Raw genomic sequence first — 24994 nt, forward strand, 5'->3', positions numbered from 1 at the left:
GGGAAATCCAAGACGGCCACTCAGCTCTCCCCAGCTCCCGGACAGACCTCATTTATATTTCAAGGCTTACAGCCTTTCCTGGGTACATGTTACACGTCTGATGGCCTCACAATGGGAAAAAATAGTTTAAAATGTGTTTTCCACTTGGGGTACATTTGCCACAGTCTCCAGTGATCATGGCACCCACTTCACTGGACACACCGTGCAAGCCTTAACAAAACTTCCCAAACTTCTCAAAGCCATCACTGTCATCATCACACTCAGTCATCAGGCAGGGACACAGAACAAAGACTAATTACGTGGGGCTACATCAACTGCTAAACTGATTATAACGTTCATGACCTTTGGGGTGACGCATTACTGGCTTCCACTCTTTTCAGGTATAAAGAAGCTCTTCTCCTCAAGCTACGTAAGACTTACAACAGTTTGGTAATTTACACCTCTGGGTAAAGATTCAAACATTTTTTCTTTTCTCTCTGCCTTGTCCCTCCAGAAATTAGAGACACTTGGGTTCTGAGCAGCCTTATCAGGTAAATGAAAAGACCGTCTCCTGACACATACAGGAATCTCAAAGATTTGAGATTTGGGGGACCTTTAGAATAGAGAACGGAGAAGGTGATGGCACCCCACTCCAGTCCTCTTGCCTGGAAAATCCCATGGACGGAGGAGCCTGGTAGGCTGAAGTCCATGGGGTCGCTAGGAGTCGGACACGACTGAGCGACTTCACTTTTACTTTTCACTTTCCTGCATTGGAGAAGGAAATGGCAACCCACTCCAGTGTTCTTGCTTGGACAATCCCAGGGACGGGGGAGCCTGGTGGGCTGCCGTCTATGGGGTCGCACAGAGTCGGACACGACTGAAGCGACTTAGCAACTTAGCAACAACAAGAGAGAAAAATCCACTTAGTCAAAATCTGATGGCAAGCCTCTGGCATGACTTTCTAGGCCTTGAGAGGCCTTTTGGGAATTTTAGTCCAAGACTCCTGAGGAATTACAGCAGAGACCGTGTAGAAGAAGCTGTGTGGTCAGTACACCAAACTTATTTTTAAAACACATTAGTCTTGGCCTAGTTTAATAAAAATGGGGGTAATTTTAGGCGAAAACTTGTTTCATTAAATATTAAATTCTAGTTTTGTTAATTCAGGTCTATGTTTACTAAGACTTTTCCGTCTTAGTAAACGTCGGACCTGGAGTACACTGGTACACTTCGTCCAGGTTCTCAGATTCTTGCCTGTGTCCCTACTAGCACTGCGAGCTGTGTTATTTCTTTTCTGCCTGCTTTCGAGTTGCTTCTTGCATTACCAAATATACGACTGAGCCTCTGATAACACAATGATATCATATCATTCCTCATGAGCTCAGTGATGGTAGTGGTTTAACTCTAAATATGGAAGAAGCTCCAAATGGGAATGCTTTCATGGGCCACAGAGGCTGGAGAGACAGGCGGCCCAGCGGCTCCTGGCTGCTGCTTTGTGGCCTTGTCCAGTAACGGCGCACTGAGTGGCCTGTCAGCGGAATCTCTGCCAGGCCTGGGAACGAGCGTGCCTAGCACCATGGCTCAAAACAGATGTGAGATGCCACCAAAACCGTCATCAAACCTACGGCCATGAGGGGGCCATGCTGACAGGAGACTGGCACCGCCGTCTGCTCCTGCGAAGATTGAATCAGGGGCCTCTGCCGTGGTTGGCCTTCAGCACACCCTGAACGGCACTGAGGCGGAGGTCAGGAACGAGGCCCCGTGCTCTGGGGAAGCCGGCAGAGCAAGCCTTCAGACGGTTAGATGTCTTCAGGAAAGATTCTCATGAGCCCAGATTCCTGCCTCTTCTCATGCCTAGAGAAGCGCTAAAGTCAGTAACTGTGACAATTGCTTTGGGTTTTGTGATTTTTGTGTTATTAATAATACCACATCAGACGTTAAACTCTACTTAGAGAAATCTAGACAACTGGCTACCAGGCTAAAGGTCTCCTTGAAGTGCCAGGTCTGGACTGGAACTCAGGCTTACTCTCCTGGAAAAAAAAAAAAAAGATCAGGTTGTCACTCCTCCAACGACTTGAAACTGAGCCTGTCACACCCACATCAGTCACTCTGGGCTAATACAGGAGACATCGGAAGTATGTAAGACCACGCAAAGGCTCCGTTCCTTTGGACAGGGCACCACCCGTGCTGACTATCTGGACCAGGATCAAAACTGCTGCAAAACATAACCCGATTCTCACTCCTGCTTGGGCCCCTGGTCACAGTAATTCTGTTACTGATCTTCAGCCCCTGCCTTTCTAAATCTCCTTGTTAAATTTGTCTCTTTCAGATTACTACAGTTTCACATCAAGATAAGGGTAATGCAGAGATTCCAGCCCATCCTTGGAACAGATCCTGAGAGATTAACACCAGAAGTCACCCTGGGGCCCCTTCATGAGACAGGGTGAGAGCTCCGTGACCCCAACAAGGTGGGGTCTACAGTCCCATGCCAGCCTGAAGAAGCTCCAGAAGACAGACCTTTGCCCTTCGTCTTCCCAATAAACAATTTTTTGGGATTCATGTCTCTCAGAGGGATTTGAGGTAGGAGATAGAAGGGCCCCCAGGCTGGAAAGCTGGAGTCTGTCAGGTGGAGTAAAGTTGAAGCTCTGTTCTCACCAGACACTCCAAGGACAAAGCTAGTGGCAGAAGCTGAGCCCTGCTGGGGTCAAGAGATAAAATGCCCACTCCTGAGGACAGGCAGAGCTTCCCTCTCTGCACACGCGCAGGAAGGCTGCTTGGCGCTGAGAAGACCATGTGGCCCCATCCCATAAACAGTGTGGACATGCACCGCAGGCCTCTGTGGTGGGATCAGTGTGAGGGAAAAGTTGCACATGCTGCTGGGGAGGGTCCAGGGATGAGTGGGTGGGGAGGGTGGGACCCTGGGGAGGAGAGGGGGGGGGGAGGGGAGGGGGGGGAGGGGAGGGGAGGGTGGGACCCTGGGCAGGGGAGGAAAGGGGTGGAGAAGCAGGGCGGGGCGGGCCCTGCCAAGGTGGGGCCTCCGGGGAGGGGGTGCGAGGTGGGGCCTTAGTGATTTGGGCCTTAGGCTCTTTGTCCACTACCTTTCAGAGAACAGTTGTTGAGGGCAGGTTTTTGTTTGTTTAACAGGTGCCCAGGCTTGGTGAGGGCCTTCCCAGGTGGCTCAGCAGTAAAGAATCTGCCTGAGATGCAGAAAAGGCAGGAGACGTCACTGGTTGGTTACCTGGCTCAGGAAGATACCTTGAGGAGGGCCTGGCAACCCATTCCAGAATTCCTACCTGGAGAATCCAATGGACAGAGGAGACTGGCAGGCCACATTCCATCGATCGGGTCGCAAAGTGTTGGACACGACTGAAGCGACTGAGCACACACGAGGGCTGGTGGGTGTTAACTGCCCAGCAGATGTTTACAATTGCTTTACCAGGGTCAGGATTAAGTCAGAACCAGAGTCATACCAGAATGAGGCCTAAGTACGTACCACAGTCAGGCCTGAGTGTGGACCAGAGTCAGGCCTGAGTGTGGACCAGAGTCAGGCCTGAGTGTGGACCAGAGTCAAGCCTGAGTGTGACCAAAGTCAGGCCTGAGTGTGGACCAGAGTCAGGCCTGAGTGGGACCAGAGTCAGGCCTTAGCGTGGACCAGATTCACGCCTTAGTGTGGACCAAGTCAGGCCTAAGTAAGTACCACAGCCAGGCCTCAGTGAGTACCAGAGTCAGGCCTTAGTGAGGACTACAGTCAGGCCTCAGTGTGGATCAAGTCAGGCCTTAAAGTGGACCAGAGTTAGGCCTAAGTGAGTACGACAGACAGCCATAGGGGTGGACCAGGGTCGGGCTGAAGTGAGTATCACAGTCAGGTCTAAGTGAGTACCACAGTCAGTCCTTAGTGTGGACAGGACTAAGCCTTTAGTGTGGTCCAGAGTCAGGCCTTATGTGGACCAGAGTGAGGCCTTAGCCTGGTCCAAAGTCAGGCCTGAGTGTGCACCAGAGTCAGACCTGAGTGTGGACCAGAGTAGGCCTGAGTGTGCACCAGAGTCAGGCCTGAGTGTCCACCTAAGTCAGGCCTCAGTGTGACCAGAGTCAGGCCTGAGTGTGACCAGCATCAGGCCTGAGTGTTTCCAGAGTCAGGGCTGAGTGTGCACCAGAGTCAGGCCTGAGGGTGACCAGCATCAGGCCTGAGTGTTTCCAGAGTCAGGGCTGAGTGTGCACCAGAGTCAGGCCTGAGTGTTTCCAGAGTCAGGCCTCAGTGTGACCAGAGTCAGGCCTGAGTGTGACCAGCATCAGGCCTCAGTGTGACCAGCATCAGGCGTGAGTGTTTCCAGAGTCAGGCCTCAGTGTGCACCAGAGTCAGGCCTCAGAGTGACCAGAGTCAGGTGAGTGTGCGCCAGAATCAGGCCTGAGTGTGACCAGAGTCAGGCCTGAGTGTGACCAGCATCAGGCCTGAGTGTTTCCAGAGTCAGGCCTCAGTGTGCAGCAGAGTCAGGCCTGAGTGTGACCAGAGTCAGGTGAGTGTGCGCCAGAGTCAGGCCTGAGTGTGGAACCAAGTCTTCCTGATGCATGACTATTACTCACTTAGGCCTCACTCTGGTCTACACCAAGGCCTGACTCTTGTACCCACTCAGGCCAGACTCGGGTCCACACTCAGGCCAGACTCGGGTCCACAGTGAGGCATGGTTCTGGTCCACACTCAGGCCTGATTCTAAACCACTGAAGACCTGACTCTCGTCCACTTTCAGGGCTGACTGGTCCACGTTAAGCCTGACCCTGGCTCACACTGAGGCCTGACAGTGGCCACTCTCAGGCCTGACTGTGGTTCTCACTGAGGCCTCATACTGTTCCACACTACAGCCTGACTCTAGTCCACCAGGAGACAGGGAGCCCACAGCACGTTGCAAAGCTCTTCCAGCCCAGAGACCCCACCATCCTTTGGGGGCGCTAGGGTTGGCTCTGCTGCAGGAGGGTCCCCTGGATCTGGAGATTGTAGGCTCATGCAGAGGGGAACAGGCAGTCCAAGTCCAAGGGGTGGGGGGGCAGTGGGGGGCTGTTTGCCTGGCAAACCCTCCCCAGCGCCCTCAGCCCCAGGACAGTCCCGCCTGGGGACTCAAGCCTGCTCAGACTCCAGGGATGTGACACCAGCCCAGGTCCCCAAGGCCAGAAGGGAACAGAGTCAGCAGTTCTTTTCTCTTTTTTAAAAAAATGTTTTTGAATTGTAGTTTACAGGTGACTTACATTGTGATGGCTTGTACAGAAACTTGATTCATTTATTCGTAGAAGTACATATATTCTTTATCGGTTTCTTTTCCCATAGAGGTTATTTCAGAGTTTTGAGAGGGTTTCTTGTGCTCTGTGGCGGGTCCTTGTGGATTATTCTCGAAGTATAAATAGTAGTGTGTTTATGTTATTCTCAACCTGCTAGTTTCTCCCCCCCACACACACACATTTCACTTTGGGGACTATAAATTTATTGTCTAAGTCTGTGAAGCTGTTTCTGTTTTGTAAAGAAGTTCACTTGTATCCATGTTTAGGTTCCACCTAGGAGTGGTATTATATGATATATGTTTTTTCCAAATGTAAACAAAGGCCCAGAAGAGCATCCTGTGTGAGTGATGTAAGTCTCCTCTCACTGGGCTCTCACCCAGGACTCCGGCACTGCTTACCCCGTGTGTGGTACTTAGTCTCTGTCTTAAATAAATAAACTGCTTCTCTGTGTGCTTGCCCAGACATTCTGCCCTGTCCCTAATAGTGAACTTTGTATCTGTTTTTACAGGGTTTGCCTCTTTGAGATATTCTTGCTTTCAAGCAGAGGAAAGACCCAGGGTCACTTTGCTTCTGGCCTCTGGCCCCTGCTGGTCTGGCAGTGAGGACTCCTGGTTCTCATCCGGGCTCCCCACATTCAGTTCAGGACGGCTCACTGCTGCCTGCGAGACCACTTGGTGCTGAAACCAGAAATCCAGGAGTTCAAGGTTTGCATTAAAGCAACATTGGGATGGACATGATCGAAAGGAACATCGATGGACACGAGTTTGAGTAAACTCTGGGAGTTGGTGATGGACAGGGAGGCCGGGCGTGCTGCAGTCCATGGGGTCGCAAAGAGTCGGACATGACTGAGCGACTGAACTGAACTGAATATTGGGAAGATAATGTTATATGTGGCCAGGACTCTAAGACTACACTGAATTTGATTAGGTAAATAAATTTTGTGATTAATAGTAAGCTGTGACCAGAATGGGATTTGGTTTTCTCTCCCTATTAAGAGAATAAAGTTTTCTTAGAATGTGGCTTTTGATAACAGTCTACGTAAATTTCTTTGCCTTCAGATCAGATCAGATCAGTCGCTTAGTCGTGTCCGACTCTTTGCGACCCCATGAATCGCAGCAAGCCAGGCCTCCCTGTCCATCACCAACTCCTGGAGTTCACTCAGACTCATGTCCATCGAGTCAGTGATGCCATCCAGCCATTTTATCCCAAACAATTTTATTTTTCATGTCTCTCAGAGGGATTTGAGGTAGGAGATAGAAGGGCCCCCAGGCTGGAAAGCTGGAGTCTGTCAGGTGGAGTAAAGTTGAAGCTCTGTTCTCACCAGACACTCCAAGGACAAAGCTAGTGGCAGAAGCTGAGCCCTGCTGGGGTCAAGAGATAAAATGCCCATTCCTGAGGACAAGCAGAGCTTCCCTCTCTGCACACGCGCAGGAAGGCTGCTTGGCGCTGAGAAGACCATGTGGCCCCATCCCATAATAAGTGTGGACACGCACCGCAGGCCTCTGTGGTGGGATCAGTGTGAGGGAAAAGTTGCACATGCTGCTGGGGAGGGTCCAGGGACAGTGGGTGGGGAGGGTGGGACCCTGGGGAGAGGAGGGGAGGGGAGGGGAGGGTGGGACCCTGGGGAGGAAAGGGGTGGAGAAGCAGGGTGGGGTGGGCAGGGCCCTGCCAAGGTGGAGCCTCTGGGTAGGTGGTGCAAGGTGGGGCCTTAGTGATTTGGGTCTTAGGCTCTTTGTCCACTACCTTTCAGAGAACAGTTGTTGAGTGTAGGTTTTTGTTTGTTTGTTTGTTTAAAAGGTACCCAGGCTTGGTGAGGGCCTTCCCAGGTGGCTCAGCAGTAAAGAATCTGCCTGAGATGCAGAAAAGGCAGGAGACGTCACTGGTTGGACACCTGGCTCAGAAAGATACCTTGAGGAGGGCCTGGCAACCCATTCCAGAATTCCTACCTGGAGAATCCAATGGACAGAGGAGACTGGCGGGCCAATCCATCGGGTCGCAAAGAGTTGGACACGACTGAAGCGACTGAGCACACACGAGGGCTGGTGGGTATTAACTGCCCAGCAGATGTTTACAGTTGCTTTTACCAGGGTCAGGATTAAGTCAAAACCAGAGTCATACCAGAGTGAGGCCTAAGCACGTACCACGGTCAGGCCTGAGTGTGGACCAGAGTCTGTCCTAAGTGAGTACGACAGACAGGCATAGGAGTGGACCAGGGTCAGGCCAAAATAAGGACCAGAGTCAGGGCTTAGCACGCACCAGAATCAGGTCTCAGGATAGACCTGAGTCAGGGTAAGTAAGTACCAGAGTCAGGCCTTATGTGGACCAGAGTTTGCCTGAGTGTGGACGAGAGTCAGGCCTGAGTTTGCACCAGAGTGAAGCCTTAGCCTGGTCCAAAGTCAGGGCTGAGTGTGCACCAGAGTCAGGCCTGAGTGTGACCAGAGTCAGGGCTGAGTGTGCACCAGAGTCAGGCCTGAGTGTGCACCAGAGTCACGGCTGAGTGTGCACCAGAGTCAGGCCTGAGTATTTCCAGAGTAAGGCCTGAGTGGGACCAGAGTGACACCTGAGTGTGCACCAGAGTCAGGCCTGAGTGTGACCAGAGTCAGGCCTGAGTGTGGAACCGAGTCTTCCTGATGCTTGACTATTCCTCACTTAGGCCTCACTCTGGTCTACACCAAGGCCTGACTCTTGTACCCACTCAGGCCAGACTCGGATCCACACTCAGTACAGACTCAGGTCCACAGTGAGGCATGGTTCTGGTCCACACTCAGGCCTGACTCTAAACCACTGAAGGCCTGACTCTCGTCCACTTTCAGGGCTGACTGGTCCACGTTAAGCCTGACTCTGGCTCACACTGAGGCCTGACAGTGGCCACTCTCAGGCCTGACTGGGGTTCTCACTGAGGCCTCATACTGTCCCACCCTACAGCCTGACTCTAGTCCACACTTAGGCCTGAGTCTGGTCCTCAATTAGGCCTGACTCTGGTCAAGGCTAAGGCCTGGTTCCACACTAGGGCCTGAATCTGCTGCTCACTAAGGTCCGTACATCATAAATCAGTTCAACCCCAGATAAACTATAATTAGAGCTGGCAAGACCTTAGTCAGAAACTAACAGAAAATTTCAGAGCTATTATCCAGCAATAAAAAATAAATTTAAAAAATCATATATGTGTATAAACTTTCAGTGATTGGGCTCCATGCCTGCAGAGAGAGCTGGAGAAAAAATAATATTTTAGAAGACAGCCACACCCCAGCGATATCGGCAGCTCTAGGTTCAATAATCAAGAGAGCGAAGCAACCTACGCTTAGAAGGAGAGATGACAGATAGAAAAGATGCAGTACAGATACACAGGGCGATATTATATACCACAATATGCGATGAAATTGCGTCTTTTCCAGCCATGGTGACAGAAAACATACGATCATGATCTCGGGGAGACAGCAGTGAGCAGGCCTGGATAGAGATCTCGGCTCCCTGCCCGGAGCTGAACCAGGGTGCCCTGGATGAAAAGCAGGACTGCCAGCCACGAGACTGCCGGTGGCCAGAGTGTAGAAGCAAAGTGACCCTCGGTCGTTCCCTGGTTTGAACCCAAGAATATTTTAAGGAGGCAAGAAGCATAAATACGTATAGAAGTCCATTATTATCGACACAGTGTAGCATCTTGGAGAGCATAGAGAAACGCAGGGTGTTTAAGAGAGAAGCAGCTCAGAGATAAAGAACCGACAGAAGTGTGTGTGTCCTGCGGAGGAGCCCAGGAAGAGGTGATGTAAATCCCTCATTTAGGACCATCCTTCCGGGTCTTTGGTCACCTTTGAGCAATTACCTTGTCTCTTTTTTCACATCTGACTGGTCCCTGAACCCTCCCCAAGATGTGGGCATGACATTTGCTAAGATTGATCCCCCACAAGGCCTGTGGGTTCATGTCCACACTTATTATGGGATGGGGCCCCTCCCTTTTTGGCCATCAAGGAGGCTTCCTGCCCTTGTACAGAGAAGTCTTCTTTGACCTCAGGAGTGGGCCCCGTATCTCTTTACTCCCACAGACTTCAGCTTCTGCCACTAGATTTGCCCTTGGAGTGTGTGAGTGAGAACAAAGCTTCAATTTCACTCCACACAAATACCAACTGTCCAGCCCAGAGGCCCCTCTATCTCCTACGTCAAATCCTGCTGAGAAACATGAACCCCAAAAATCTTTATTGGGAGGCTGAAGGGCGAAGGTCTGTCTTCTGTAGCTTCTTCAGGCTGGCATGGGGCTCATAGACCTTACCTAGCTGGGGTCATGGAGCTCTCGTCCTGTCTCATTCAGGGGCCCCAGGGTGACCTCTGTTGCTATCCCCACAGGATCTGTTCCGAAGACTAGCTGGAACCATTGTCTTGATGTGAAACCATCGTAGTCTGAAAGAGACAAACATAACAAGTGGATTTAAAAAGTCAGGGGCCAAAGATCTGTGATTAATTATCACAAATTATTGTGAGCAGGAGCTATAGCAGGAGTGAGAATCAGGTTACGTTTTTCAGCAATTTTGAGCCTGGTCCAGACAGAGTCAGCACGGGTGGTGCCCTGTGCAAAGGAACGGAGCCTTTGGCGTGGTCTTACATACTTTCCATGTCTCTTGTATTAGCCCGGAGTGACTGATGAGGGTGTGACAGGCTCAGTTTCCAGTAGTTGGAGGAGTGACAACCTGAACAGTAATGTGGAAAAATCAATCACAATTTTTCCCAGGAGAATAAGCTGGATTCCCAGTCTAGACCTGGCAGGCACTTCAAGGAGACCGGTAGCCTGGTAGCCAGTGGTCTAGTTGTGTCTAAGTAGGTTCTAGCTGCTGACGTGGTATTCACATATTAATTCACATATTAGTCAGAGCAGTTGTCACTGTTACTGACTCTAGTGCTCCTCTAGGCATGAGAAGAGGCAAGAATCTGGGCTCGTGAGAACCTTTACTGAGAGCATCTGACTATCTGAAGGCCTGTTCTGCCAGCTTCCCCAGAGTGCAGATGCCCCGTTCCCGATCTCCCCCCTCAGTGCCCTACAGGGCTGCTGAAGGGCAGCCGCTGCAGCGGGTCCTGATTGAGTCCTAGCAGAGGCGGACGGCAAGTGCTGGTTTTCAGTTGGCACGGCCCCTTCGTGGCAATTTGACCGTGGTTTTGGGGGCGTTTCATGTCCATTTCCTCCCATGGTGCTAGGAATGCTCATTCCTAAATCTGGCAAAGATTCTGCTGACAGGCCACTCAGTGCGGTGTTACGGGACTAACCCAAAAAACAGGAGCCAAGAGACGCAGGATCACCTGTCTCACCAGCCTCTATGGTCCGTGAAAACATTCCCTCTTGTTGCTTCTTCCCATAGCTAGAGTTTCACCGTTACCCTCACTGATCGCATATCATCATTTTATCAGAGGCTCAGCCACACACTTGGTAACGCAAGAAACAATTGTGCAAAGCAGACAGAAGAGGAAATAATGCAGCTAGCAGTACAATAGGACCATCAGTAAGAATCTGAGACCCTCTTTTAAGTACAGTTAGTATGTCCCAGGTCCTCTGACTTAGTTTGTTAAATAACTGTAGCCTGGTGTTAATCTCCTGGCTGTAGACCATGGAGATTCTGACCCTTATCCAAAGACTGATAACTGACATAAGTTTTAGAAATAAACTTAGAGAGCCCCTTAATAATTCAGTTAACTCTCATCAGCATTATAACATAAACGCAAGGAACTATGTCATAAGAGTTTCTTAGTAAATATAGACCTTAATTAACAAAACTGGAATTTAATATTTAGTGAAACTTTTTTTTTTTTCTAAAATTGCCTCTATTTTCATTAAACTAGGCCAAGACTAATTTGTTTTAAAAATAAGTTTGGGTGCTGACCACATAGGCTTCTTCTACATGGACTCTGCTGTAATTCCTCAGGAGTCTTAGACTAAATTCCCCAAAGGCCTCTCAAGGCCAAGAATTTATTAACTTGTTCTACTTTCCCCCATTTATAAATGACTGACTAGAGAATAGAATTATCATTACTTTTTTACAACAAAAATGTTTCCAGTCTTTATATCTTCTCTCACTGACAACACATATCCGACTTGCCATACACACTGAAACATTTTCCTTGTCACTTTAGTAGATTTGAGTCCATAATTTTTAATCTTTAAAAAATGAACCCCTAGTGAAAATCAAGAAGAAAGCAATTGTGAACTCTCTGTTGCATTGGCAGTCTCTGATCAGCAAATTCAAGAACATATTTTAGAACCTCTAAAAACATGTATTTTTTCAAAGTAGTTTTTCTCAATGTAATACAAGGCATGTGTCTAATAGATATGTGTCTGTGTATAACTGAATGAAGTTCCTGAAAACCAAAAGCAAACACAACATCGGAAACCACAGTCTACTCCAACAGAATATAAAAATTTACCAAAATAAGAGTGGGGCATGAAGAAATGTTGCCACCTTGTGGCCATTTTGGGTAGCAACAATTTAAAACCTGTGAAGATGGGCGTGTAATATCCCCAGGCCTTCAGGGATGCGAGGAAAAAACACTTGTTGTCAACGAACGACCTTAGGTAGATCCTGGAAAAAGAATTCAAAACCTGGCAATTGGTCAAGAAGCCAACCTTACTCACACTCGTTCAAAATAATCACACGAAAAGATTTCAGTATCACTAAAACTTCCTGCTGCTGCTGCTGCTAAGTCGCTTCAGTCGCGTCCAACTCCGTGCAACCCATAGACGGCAGCCCACCAGGCTCCCCCGTCCCTGGGATTCTGCAGGCAAGAATACTGGAGTGGGTTGCCATTGCCTTCTCCACACTAAAACTTCAGAAATTCGAATCAAAACTACAATGAAGGTATCACCTCACTCCGATCAGAATGGCCACTGGCAAAAAGTCTGCAAACAATAAATGCTGGAGAGGGTGTGGGGAAATGGGAACCCTGTTACACTGATGCTGGCAAGGTGAGCTGTTAACCGTCAGCATGGAGGAACAGGATGGAGGTTCCTCAAACAAGTGAAAAGACGATGAAATACTACACTGCTCAACCGCATGCAGAAAAACATACGCCAAATCAATTAGAGATCTAAATGGAGGGATGGATACTATAAAGCTCTTGAGGAAAATATACAGAACATGCCTTGATATAAATCGCAGCCAGTTCTTTTTGGATTCATTCTTAGAATAATACAATAAAATAAACAAATGGGACCTCATTAACCTTAAAAGCATTTGAGCAGCAGGATAAACCATAAATGAAAGAAAAAGACAACCCTCAGAATGGGTGGGGAAAAAAGTGTTTGCAAATGGAGATACAAGGAATTCATCTCCAAAACATGCAAACAGTCCATGCAACTCAATTAAAAAAAACAAGCAATCAAAAAGTGGGCCAAAGATCGAAATGGGCGTTTCTCCAAAGAAGGCATCCAGGTGGCCATAAAGTACGCAAAAGATGCTCAGCATCCCTAATCGTTCAGTTCAAGAGAAATACAAATCAAAAGTTCAATGAGATATCACTTCACACCAGTCAGCATGGCCATCTCAAAAATTCGACAACAATAAATGCTGGAGGGGGTGTGGAGAGAAGGGAACCCTCCTACCCCGGGTGGGAATGTAAATCAGTGCATCCACTCTGGAGAACAGTATGGAGGGGCTTTCAGATACTCAGCAACAAAGTACCACGTACCCCAGCCATCCCATGCCTGGGCATGGATCCTGGGAAAACCAAATTTTCAAGATACTGCACGCCAACAATCATGGCAGCACTGGATACAATCGCCAAGATACAAAAATACCTAAGTGTACAAGGACAGGTGAACGGTTAAAGAAGCCGGGGTACAGACACACAAAGCGGCATTACCCAGACACGAAAGGATGACAGAAAGCCACTTCCAGTCACAGGGAAGAGCCAGAGAGGCCACACTAGGGGAAGTAAGTGAGACAAAGTATCACCTGTTATCGCTTCTAGGTGGAATCCAAACATGGAAACAAATGAACTTCTTTACAAAACAGTAACAGCTTCATACACTTAGTAAAGAAACGTGTTACCAAAAAGGAAAGGCCAGGTGCAGGGAGAAATATTTGTTGAGAATAACATATACACACTATTAGTTATAAAATGCAAAGAGAAGACTCTGATGCTGGGAGGGATTGGGGGCAGGATGAGAAGGGGACGACAGAGGATGAGATGGCTGGATGGCGTCCTGACTCGATGGAGGAGAGTCTGAGCGAACTCCGGGAGTTGGTGATGGACAGGGAGGCCTGGCGTGCTGCGATTCATGGGGTCGCAAAGAGTCGGACACGACTGAGCGACTGAACTGAACTGAATTGAACTGAATCCATAAGGACCCACTGTAGAGCACAAGGAACCCTACTTTGATTGTAAATAACGTATATGAGAAAAAGAACCCCAAAAGAACATATATACATCTATGTATAAATGAATAACGTTGCTTTACACATTAAAAGAAAAAACCCACAACAGTGCAAATCACCTATATACTCGAATTTAAAATAAACATAACAGGAAAGAAAGAAAGCCAAAAGAACTGCTGACTCTGTTCCCCTCGGGCCTTGGGACCTGGGCTGGCGTCACACTCCTGGGGCCTGAGCAGGCTGGGTCCCCAGGCGGGGCTGTCCTGGGGCTGAGGGCGCTGGGGAGGATATGCCAGCCAATAAGCCCCCCACCCCGGTGGACATGGACTTCCTGTCCCCCTCTGCATGAGTCCACAGTCTCCAGATCCTGTGGGACCCTCCTGCAGCAGAACTAAATCTAGTGCCCCCAAAGGATGGTGGGGTCTCTGGGCTGGAAGAGCTTTGCAAAGTGCTCTGGGCTCCGTGTCTCCTGGTGGCAGGGTTCCCAGCTCCAGCCTCCTTCCTTAGGGTCACCCCACTGAGAGGACAGGTCCCTCTGCAGAGTGGTGTTGCAATCATTGGGATCGCCTGGGGGATGAAGGCTAAGGGGGAAGAAATAAGGAGACACAAGCCTTAGGGCTTCCCAGGTGGCGCTAGTGGTAAAGAATCCACCTGCCAATGCAGGAGACATAGGAGAAGCGGGTTCAATCCCTGGGTCGGGAAGATCCCCGGGATGGATTCTCATTGACAACCCAGAAACCGGATTTGCCCTAAGGCTCTGGTTGCCCAGGTAACCAGAGCGGGCATGAAGAAATGCTGCCACCTTGTGGTCATTCCCCGTAACAACCACTTGAAAACCGGGGCTGTTGGGCTCGGCTCTAAATGACACCAGCCCTAAAGAAATCTTCCGGGGTAAATCACATGAAGAGAACTCAAAACAGGGCTGACTGTCAAGAAGCCACTTTCCAGAGGTTAACTGTGCTCGCCCGTAGAAGGTAAAAAGCCCATGGAAAGATACTCAACATCACTAAGTATTAAAGAAATGCAAATTAAAACTACCATGAGCCATCTTCTCACACGGCTCAGAACGGCCATCCTCAAAAGATCTTCGAAGCTTAAGTGCTGCCGAGGGCGAGGGGAACAGGGAACCCTCCTACACCGTGGGCAGGGTTGTAAATGGGTGGGTGCAGCCACGAAGGAAAATATCTGGAGGCTCCTTGAAACACGAAATAGAGAGTTACAACGTTTTCCAGCAATACCACTCCTTGCTTTGATCTGGAAAAAACTAATTCAAAGGAATATGTACATTTCTATTTTCAGGGCAGCACTACTCACAATAGCCAAGTCAGAGCATTAACCAAAATATCCAGCGACAGAAAAATGAAGACGAACTGGCCCATCTATACAGTGGAATACACTCAGGAAAAAAAAAAACTACCATGAGCAGCAGCATGGTACATATGTACTGAGAGATTATCACACTGAGGTATGAGACCAAAGACAAACATCCTAAAATAGTACTTAAAGCTGGAAGCCAGAAATTCATGCAAATGAAATAATTTGCAAATAGAAACAGACTCAGAGTTAAAAAAAAAACTCATGATTATTTTTTTAAAACGTTGCAGGAGGGATACACTAAGAGGGATTAAAATGCTCACATTACTACGTATCAAACAGGTAATCTAAAAGGACCAGCTGAAGAGCTCAGCAAGTTGAAGGAAACACACTGTGATAACCTTCCCGGGAAAAGATCCCCCAGAAGAACAGCGGTACATCTGTTTATGACTGAATCAAGTTCCTGAACACCTAAAACAAACACAGAGTCGGAAATCAACTCTATTAGAAAAAAATAAATTACCAAAAAAAGTGGAGGATGAAAAATGCTGCCGCCTTGTGGCTGCTTTTGGTAACAACAGCTGAAAAACCTGTGCTGACCAGTCCTTCAGGCATGTTAAGTAAATACACCTGTTCTCAACAAATGTCCTGGGGTAGGTCCTGGAAACAGATTTCAAAACAGGGCAGGTGGTCAAGAGGCCAACGTAACTTGTTAATAGCCAGGACAGAGGACAGGGAGGAGGGTCCTTAAACAAGCAAAAAGAGAATCAAATTACAACACTCCCTAACCATTTAAAGAAAAACTCCAAATTAGTTAAAGAACTAAATGGAGAGACAATTACTCCCTACCATTAGAGGAAAGCATAGGAAAAACAGGCTTTGACATAAATCACAGCAAATTCCCTCTGGATCCACCTCTTAGAATAAGGAAAAAATAGAAATAAGAAAAACTCAGCAAGGGACCTCATTAACCTTAAAAGCACTTACACAGCAAGGGAAACCATAACGAACGAAAATGACAACCCTCAGAGTGGAAAAAAACTTTAAAAGCAAATATATCAACAAGTAATTCATCTGCAAAACAAGCAAACAGCGCATGCAGCTCAATTAAAACACACACACACACACACACACACACACACAACAGAAATGGGCCAAAGATCTAAACGGATATGTTTTCAAAGAATGTATCCAGATCGCTATAAGGCACATGAAAAGATGCTCAGCACCCCTAATGATTGGAGAAATGCAAATCAAAGTGACAACGAGGTATCAGCTAAAAATCACTGAGAGTGAGTATCCTCCAAAAGGTCTACAAAGATTAAACTCTGCCAGGAGCGTGGGGAAAAGGAATCCTTCTACCCTGGGGATGTAAACAGGTGGGTGTGGCCACGAAGTAAACCTGCATGGAGATTCCTTAAAACACTAACAGGGAGTTACTAACGCCCTGGAAGCCAACTCCTTGCCTTAGATCCGGAAAAAATAAAAGATTTAAATGATATGTGCATGTACCCTTATTTTTGCTGCTGCTGCTGCTAAGTCACTTCAGTCGTGTCCGACTCAGTGTGACCCCATAGACGGTGGCCCACCAGGCTCCCCCGTCCCTGGGATTCTCCAGGCAAGAACACTGGAGTGGATTGCCATTTCCTTTTCCAATGCATGAAAGTGAAAAGTGAAAGTGAAGTCGCTCAGTCATGTCTGACTCTTAGCGACCCCATGGACTGCAGCCTACCAGGCTCCTCCATCCATGGGATTTTCCAGGCAAGAGTACTGCAGTGGGGTGCCATTGCCTTCTCCGACTTATTTTTAGGACAGCACTATTGACTATATTGAAGACAGAGTGTTAAACAAAATGTCCATCGATACAAAAATGAAGGTAACTGGTCCATCTAGACACCGGAATACATTCAACCAGCAACAGAAGGAGACAGTGGCCTGGATGGACGGAGGGGACGTAAGGAAAACACACATCTCCTCAACTTGCGTCCTCAGGTGGGTCTGGGGAAAAGAATTTAAAACAGGGCAGACGGTCAAGAGGCCAATCTTGAGAGGCGGGTTTTAATCACAGTTTTGTTTGTTTGTTTTTTTAATCAAATGGAAACCTTTCGATACGAAGTAATTTTAGAGAAATTCAAATAAAAACTACAACTAGGAATGAGCTAGTCCCAGTCAGAATGGCTAGTGTCAAAAACTCTACAAACAGTAAATGCTGGAGGGGTTTTGGAGAAAAAGAAATTCTCCCACATTGATGCTAGTAATGTCAATTGTTAACAGCCAGAGCAGAGGATGGTGTGGGAGGCTCCTGAAACAAGTGAAAAGTGAATGAAATTGCATTTCTCCCTAACCTCATACAGAAAAGAAACTCCAAATCGATTAAAGAACTAAATGGAGGGATGGATACTCTAAACTTCTTGAGGAAAATATGGGCAAGACAGGTTTTGGAATAAATCCCAGCAAGTTCTTGGTTTCCCTCTTAGGATAACAACAACAACAAAACCTCAACAAAAGTAACCTCATGAATCTCAGAAGCTTTAGCACAGCAAGGGCAGCCCTAAATGAAAGAAAAAGACAACTTAAATTGGGGAAATGGTTACACTTGATTTGGAACACGTGTACACCCGTGGCGGATTCATTTTGATGTATGGCAAAACCAATACAATCTTGTAATTATCTGCCAATTAAAATAAATAAATTTATATTAAAAAATTAAAATAAAAACAATTTATTCATCTCCGAAAACATGCAAACAGTTCATTCAGCTCAACATCAAAAATCAATCAATAGAAAAATAGGCCAAAGATCTAAATACGCCTTTGTCTTCAGCTGGCATCCAGCTGGCCACAAAAAGCTCATGAAAAGATGATAAACACTACTGTTAAAAAAAAATGCCCATCAAAACTGCAACGTGGTATCAACGCACACCCCTCAGAATGGCCATCTTCCAAAAGCTCTACGAAGATTAAATAACGCGGAAGGCGAGGCAAACGGGAAGTCTTCCTACACTGTGGGCGGGGATGTAAATGAATGGGGGCGGTAACGAAAGAAAGCAGTGTGAAGATTGCTGAAACACACTAAATATAGTTACTGTATGATCCGGCAAGCCCACCCACATTGCCTTAGATCCGGAGAAAACCATAATTTAAAATGATACTTGCAACCCTATTTTCAAGGCAGCAATACTGACAACATTTAATAGAGAGCTTCCCCAGTGGCTCAGCTGGTAAAGAATCCACCTGCAATGCGGGAGACCTGGGCTCGATCCCTAGGTTGGGAAGATCCCCTGGAGGAGGGCGTGGGAACCCACTGCGGTATTTTTGCCTGGAGAATCCCCAAGAACAGCAGAGCCTGGCGGGTTACAGTCCGTGGGGTCGCAGAGAGACACGACTGAGCGACTAAGCCCAGCAGAATAAAGAGCATCAGTCTACATGTCCATCAATAGAGAAGTAAAGTCACTGACCCATCTACACACGGGAATCACTCAGCCGTCAGAAAGAGCGAAAAAATATCATTGTCAGCAGCATGGATGGACCGAGATTTATCATACTGAGTGAAGTCAGTCAGGAAGGGAAAGAAATATATCACTCACGGGTGGAATCTATAAATTCATACGAATCAAAGAATTTATAAAGAGAAACAGACTCTCAGATTTAGAAAACCAATTTATGATGATTAAAAAAAAAAACAAACAGGTACAGGGAGGGAGACAGTAAGAGGTTGGGATTAACATATACTTACAACGTATTATCAGATAGATAATCCAAAAGGACCTCCTGAATAACACAGAGAAGTCTACCGAACACCCTGAAAGAACCGACCTGGGACAAACCAGAAAAAGAACAGACACAGTTCTCTATGTAATTGAATCAAGTTCCTGTAAACCTGAAACAAACACAACAGCGGAAATCAACTCTAGTCCAAGAGAAAATAAGTATTAATTTAGCCAACAGAACAGCGGAGCGTGATGTGCTGCCGCCTTGTGGCCGCTTTTGGTAACAACAGTGGGAAAACTGCAGACGGGCACTTAACATGCACCAGGACCAAGGGGCTGTGGGATACACCCGTCCTCAACTCATGTCCTCGGTGGGTTGGGGGGAAGATTCAGAACAGGGCCAATGATCACACGGCCGATCTCAAAAGATCAGTTTTACTCACACTGTTTTTAAAAATATCACATGAAAAGCTTTCAACATCGTGAAATGTTCAGTTCAGTTCAGTTCAGTGGCTCAGTCGTGTCTGACTCTTTGCGACCCCATGAATCGCAGCACGCCAGGCCTCCCTGTCCATCACCAACTCCCGGAGTTCACCCAGACTCACGTCCATCGAGTCAGTGATGCCATCCAGCCATCTCATCCTCTGTCATCCCCTTCTCCTCCTGCCCCCAATCCCTCCCAGCATCAGAGTCTTTTCCAATGAGTCAACTCTTCGCATGAGGTGGCCAAAGTACTGGAGTTTCAGCTTTAGCATCATTCCTTCCAAAGAAATCCCAGGGCTGATCTCCTTCAGAATGGACTGGTTGGATCTCCTTGCAGTCCAAGGGACTCTCAAGAGTCTTCTCCAACACCACAGTTTAAAAGCATCAATTCTTCGGCACTCACCTTCTTCACAGTCCAACTCTCACATCCATACATGACCACAGGAAAAACCATAGCCTTGACTAGATGAACCTTTGTTGGCAAAGTAATGTCTCTGCTTTTGAATATGCTATCTAGGTTGGTCATAACTTTCCTTCCAAGGAGTAAGCGTCTTTTAATTTCATGGCTGCAGTCACCATCTGCAGTGATTTTGGAGCCCAAAAAAAGAAAGTCTGACACTGTTTCCCCATCTATTTCCCATGAAGTGATGGGACCGGATGCCATGATCTTCGTTTTCTGAATGTTGATCTTTAAGCCAACTTTTTCACTCTACATTTTCACTTTCATCAAGAGGCTCTTTAGTTCTTCTTCACTTTCTGCCATAAGGGTGGTGTCTTCTGCATATCTGAGGTTATTGAGATTTCTCCCGTCAATCTTGATTCCAGCTTGTGTTTCTTCCAGTCCAGCGTTTCTCATGATGTACTCTGCATATAAGTTAAATAAGCAGGGTGACAATGAAATGTTACAGAAATGTAAATCAAAAAAGTACAAGGAGGTATCAGCTCATAACGGTCAGAACGGCCTTTGTCTATAAGCCTTAAAAACGATAAAGGCTGGAGAGGTTGTGGAGAAAAGGAAGCCCTCCTACGCTGATGCTGGGACTGTAAGTTGCTAACAGCCACGATAGAGGACGGAGTGGAGGTTCCTTCAACTTGTGAACAGTGAAAGAATTTACTCCTCTCCTTAACCGCTTACAGATGAAGGAATTTAAAATCGATTGAAGAATTTTATGTAGGGACGATTCCTCTAAATCTCTTGAGGAAAATATATGCAGTATACACTTTAACGTAAATCACAGCAAGTTCTTTTTGGATCTATACTCAGAATTATTAAAAATAAAACTAAACTGAAAAAAAAGGCACCTCATTAACCTAAAAAGGTTTTGCACAGGAAGGGCAACCCTAAAGGAAAGAAAAAGACAACCCTCAGAATGGGAAAATCAATGTTTGCAACCGAAGTTAAAAATAAGGAATTCGTCTCCAAAGATGCAAACTGCTCACACAGCTCACGATAAAACAAAACTCTGAACGCAGCAGGAATACAGGCAAAGATCTAAACGGACATTTTCCAAAGGCATCCAGATGGCCATAGAGCGCGTGAAAAAATCCTCAGGACCACACTTCCAGAAATGTCAATTGAAACCGCAACCAGGTATCACTCACACCTCTCAGACAGCGCCCCCAAACCTACAAAGATTAAATGCTGCCCAGAGCGAGGGGAACAGGGACTCCTCCTACACTGTGGGCGGGGAAGGAAATGGGTGGGTGTGGCCACAGGGAAAACAGTAAGGACATTCCTTAAAACACTGCTGCTGCTGCTGCTACTGAGTCGGTCAGTCGTGTCCAGACTCTGTGCGACCCCAGAGACGGCAGCCCACCAGGCTCCCCCGTCCCTGGGATTCTCCAGGCAAGAACACTGGAGTGGGTTGCCATTTCCTTCTCCAATCTTAAGACACTAATCATAGACTTACTACCTGATCTGGCAAGGCCACCCCTTGCTTTACATCCAGAGAAAATCATCATTGAAAATGACAGTTGCACCCTTGTTTTCAGGGCAGCACTATTGATTCTCCACGACAGAACATCAGCCAAAGTGTCCATCAATAGAGACGTAAAGAGGAACCTGTCCATCTAAACACCGGAATACACTCAGCCATCGGAACAAATGAAAAAACGTCATTTTCAGGAGCATGGATGGACTGAGAGTTTATGATACTGAATGTAGCCAGTCTGAGAGGGAAAGCAAACTATCACACACGAGGGGAATCGATAAATTCCTCAAATGAACGAATTCATAAGCAGAAACAGACTCACAGACGTAGAAATACAAGTTTATGATTTTTTTTTTAAAGGTTGGGGAAGGGAGACAATAAAAGACTGGGATTAACAGATAACACACTACTTACTGTCAGATCATCCAAATGAACCTACTGAATAGCACAAGAAAGTACAAAACACACTGAAGGAACCTATATGAGAAAATACTCCGGAAAAGAACAGAATAGATGTACCTCTATGTATAACTGAATCAAGTTCCTGTCAGCCTAAGACAAACATAGCAGAAATCAACTCTACTTCAATAGAAAATAAAAATTAACAGCAGTAAATAAATTAACGGAAATAAATAATTGTGAAGCACAAGGAAATCCTGCCGCCTTGTGGCCGCTTTTGGTACAACAACGGAAAATCCTGGGCTGAAGGCACTTCCTATTCCCCAGGACTGAGGAGCTCTACGGAGAAGGCAATGGCACCCCGCTCCAGTCCTCTTGCCTGGAAAACCCCATGGACGGAGGAGCCTGGTAGGCTGCAGTCCATGAGGTCGCTGAGAGTCGGACACGACTGAGCGACTTCACTTTGACTTTTCACTTTCATGCATTGAAGAAGGAAATGGCAACCCACTCCAGTGTTCTTGCCTGGAGAATCCCAGGGACGGGGGAGCCTGCTGGGCTGCCGTCTCTGGGGTCGCACAGAGTCGGACACGACTGAAACGACTTAGCAAGCAAGAGAGGCTCTAAGGAAGAAACACCTGCCTCAAGAAATGTCCTAGGTGCGTCCGGGAAATTTTTCAAAACAGGGCAAAAGATCAAGAGGCCGATCTCCGAAGCTCGTTTTACTCACACTGTTATTAAAAATATCTCATGAGAAGCTTTCAACATCGTGAAATGTTATAGAAATGTAAATCAAAACTACAATGAGGCATGGGCTCATACTGGTCAGAATGGACTCTGTCAAAAAGTCTTAGAATAAATAAAGGCTGGAGAGATTGTGGAGAAAAGAGAGCCTTCCTACGCTGATGCTGGGAATGTAAGTTGTGAACAACCAGGATACAGGACGGGGTGGAGGTTCCTTAAACAAGGGGAAAGTGAAAAAATTTACATCTCTGGCTAACCGCTTACAGACAAACTCCAAACCAATTAAAGAGTTAGCTGGAAGGACAATTACTCTAAACCTCTAGAGGAAAATATAGGCAGCGCACACTTTACATAAACCACAGCAAGATTTTATATATATATATATGCTCAGAATTATTCAAAATAAAACTTTTAAAAGGCACTTCATTAGCCTGAAAAGATTTTGCACAGGAAGGGCAACCCTGAAGGAAAGAAAAAGACAACCCTCAGAATGGGAAAATAAATGTTTGCAACTGAAGTGAAAAACAAGGAATTCATCAACAAAGATGCAAAGTGCTCACACAGTGAAAGTGAAAGCTGCTCAGTTGTGTCCGACTCTCTGTGACCCATGGACTGTACAGCCCGTGGAATTCTCCAGGCCAGAATACTGGAGTGGGTAGCCTTTCCCTTCTCCAGGGGATCTTCCCAACCCAGGGATCGAACCCAGGTCTCCTGCATTGCAGGCAGATTCTTTACCAGCTGAGCCACAAGGGAAGCCCCCCACAGCTCATGATCAAAAAAACAATCAACCCAGTAGAAAAACTGGCAAAAATCTAAATGGACATTTCTCCAAAGAAGGCACCCAGATGTCCATAAAGCACATAAAAAGATGCTCAGGACCACTCTTACAGAAATGCCAATCAAACTGCAACCAGGTAGCACTGACACCCCTCAGAAGAGCCATCCTCCAAAAGATCTACAAGGATGAAATGCTACAGAGGGCAAGGAGAACAGGGAATCCTCCTACACTGTGGGCGCGGATGGAAATGGGTGGGTGCAGCCACAGAAGAAAACGGTATGGAGATTCCTTAGAACAGTAAACATAGACTGACCGCATGGTCCAGCAAGCCCACTCCTGGTCTTAGATCGGTAGAAAGTCAAAACTGAAAACCATGGTTGCACCCCTATTTTCAGGGCAGCATTATTGACAATATCCAAGACAGAGCATAAACCAAAGCGTCCATCAATAGAGAAATAACGAGGAAACTGTCCATCAAAACACGGCAGTACACTCAGCCATCGAAACGAATGAAAAAAAAGTCGTTTTTAGGAGCATGGATGGGCCGAGAGATTTATCATACTGAGTGAAGCCAGTCAGAGAGGGAAAGCAAAGGATGACATACAGGGAGAATCTATAAATCCCTCACGTGAACTAATTCATAAATTGAGACAGACTCACAGACGTAGAAACACGAGTTTACGATTTTTTTTTAAGTTTGGGGAAGGGAAACAATAAGAGATTGGGGCTTACAGATACACACTACTTACTGTCATATAGATAACTGAAATTGACCTACTGAATAGCACGGGGAAGTCTACTGAACACTCTCAAAGAACCTGTATGGGAAAAGACCCCGAGAAAGAGTAGAACAGATGTACCTCTGTGTATAACTGAACCAAGTTCCTGTCAACCTAAAATAAACACAACAGAAATCAACTCTACTTCAATAGAAAAGAAAAGTTAACCATAGTAAATAAATACATAATTGTGCAGCATAAGGACTGCAAGGAGATCCAACCAGTCCATTCTGAAGGAGATCAGCCCTGGGATTTCCTTGGAAGGAATGATGCTAAAGCTGAAACTCCAGTACTTTGGCCACCTCATGCGAAGAGTTGACTCATTGGAAAAGACTCTGATGCTGGGAGGGATTGGGGGCAGGAGGAGAAGGGGACGACCGAGGATGAGATGGCTGGATGGCATCACCGACTCGATGGACGTGAGTTTGAGTGAACTCCGGGAGTTGGTGATGGACAGGGAGGCCTGGCGTGCTGCGATTCATGGGGTCGCAAAGAGTCGGACACGACTGAGCGACTGAAATGAACTGAAGGAATGCAGACACAAAAGTTTGTCCTTTCCTCCTCCTTGAGAATTCCAGACCCCTCTCTCCTTGGGGACCCCCGGACTTCTTATCAACCTGCCTAGGAACTGACTGTCTCACTCTTGAGTGAAGTCTATGGCCACATCCTGGAATGTCAGCCGTCCCTGAAATACAAAGGACATATGCCATGTGACTGTGGGAAGACTTCCTAATGTGATCCAGGATGAAAACAGCATGTACAGAGAACTAGTTTTTCAATGAGAAGAGTGTCTGATGTTATACAATAATATACTTTTTTACATAGTAATATGCTCTACCACATTTCTAACCTGAAGAAAACAGGATGACAGATGATCCACAAAGCCACTTGTGCTTCCCTGGTGGCTCAGATGGTAAAGAACATGTCTGCAATGCGGGTGACCTGGATTCAATCCCTAGGTTGGGAAGATCCCCTGGAGAAGAGAATGGCAACCCACTCCGGTATTCTTGCCTGGGGAATCTTATGGAGACAGCAACCTGGCAGGCTATAGTCCACAGGGTCAGAAAGAGTGGGACGTGACTGAACGACTATGATTCATTCATTCATGCATCTGGGAGAAAAATTATTAATGTGATCAACAGAGGCATATTTACTTTTAAGGGTTTTCCTTGTGTTCCTCAGGATAAATATCAATCAAAGCAGGGATATTTTTAAAAAGCACATTGTGATTCAAGAGTTCTAGGGTGGGGCCACAGTTTTCCATC

The 24994-nt window shown here is 46.8% G+C and overlaps 1 protein-coding gene and 1 long non-coding RNA gene across 2 annotated transcripts in view; one reads left to right on the forward strand and one right to left on the reverse strand.

The window, feature by feature from the left end:
- Positions 1-24994, reverse strand: part of LOC100336984 (zinc finger protein 331) — a 124626-nt gene that overhangs the window by 75844 nt on the left and 23788 nt on the right.
- On the forward strand, positions 1119-6328 carry LOC112442211 (uncharacterized). Its single transcript, XR_003030227.2, has 3 exons — positions 1119-2828; positions 3121-3371; positions 5753-6328. It is a non-coding gene; the product is annotated as an uncharacterized lncRNA (long non-coding RNA).

This window comes from Bos taurus, chromosome 18 (genome assembly GCF_002263795.3).
Source record: "Bos taurus isolate L1 Dominette 01449 registration number 42190680 breed Hereford chromosome 18, ARS-UCD2.0, whole genome shotgun sequence".
In the NCBI taxonomy this organism is placed as follows: Eukaryota; Metazoa; Chordata; class Mammalia; order Artiodactyla; family Bovidae; genus Bos; species Bos taurus.